Source organism: Epinephelus moara, chromosome 16 (genome assembly GCF_006386435.1).
Source record: "Epinephelus moara isolate mb chromosome 16, YSFRI_EMoa_1.0, whole genome shotgun sequence".
Classification (NCBI taxonomy): Eukaryota; Metazoa; Chordata; class Actinopteri; order Perciformes; family Serranidae; genus Epinephelus; species Epinephelus moara.
In genome coordinates this window covers 18,620,500-18,621,344 of record NC_065521.1, presented here as the reverse complement: position 1 = coordinate 18,621,344, position 845 = coordinate 18,620,500, and the positions used below count along the sequence as shown (strand labels likewise).

Below are 845 nucleotides of genomic sequence, written 5' to 3'. Positions count from 1 at the left end.
ACACCAGCCCAGGACCTCCACATCCAGCATGTTCACCTCCAAGATCGTCTGAGACCAGTCACCTGGAGAGCTGCTGCAACAATCGGTTTGCATAACCAAAGAATTTCTGCACAAACTGTCAGAAACCGTCTCAGGGAAGCTCATCTGCATGCTCGTCGTCCTCATCGGAGTCTCGACCTGACTGCAGTTCATCGTCGTAACCGACTTGAGTGGGCAAATGCTCACATTTGATGGTGTCTGGCACGTTGGAGAGGTGTTCTCTTCACGGATGAATCCCGGTTTTCACTGTTCAGGGCAGATGGCAGACAGCGTGTGGCGTCGTGTGGGTGAGCAGTTTGCTGATGTCAACGTTGTGGATCGAGTGGCCCATGGTGGCGGTGGGATTATGGTATGGGCAGACGTATGTTATGGACAACGAACACAGGTGTATTTACTGATGGCATTTTGAATGCACAGAGATACCGTGACGAGATCCTGAGGCCCATTGTTGTGCCATTCATCCACGACCATCACCTCATGTTGCAGCATGATAATGCACAGCCCCATGTTGCAAGGATCTGTACACAATTCCTGGAAGCTGAAAACATCCCAGTTCTTGCATGGCCAGCATACTCACCGGACATGTCACCCATTGAGCATGTTTGGGATGCTCTGGATCGGCATATACGACAGCGCGTTCCAGTTCCTGCCAATATCCAGCAACTTCGCACAGCCATTGAAGAGGAGTGGACCAACATTCCACAGGCCACAATCAACATTCTGATCAACTCTAGGAGATGTGTTGCACTGCGTGAGGCAAATGGTGGTCACACCAGATACTAACTGGTTTTCTGACCCCCCCCCCC

The 845-nt window shown here is 51.4% G+C and overlaps 1 protein-coding gene across 2 annotated transcripts in view; it reads right to left on the bottom strand.

The window, feature by feature from the left end:
• Positions 1 to 845, bottom strand: part of celsr3 (cadherin, EGF LAG seven-pass G-type receptor 3) — a 143,288-nt gene that overhangs the window by 39,128 nt on the left and 103,315 nt on the right. The window lies entirely within an intron of this gene.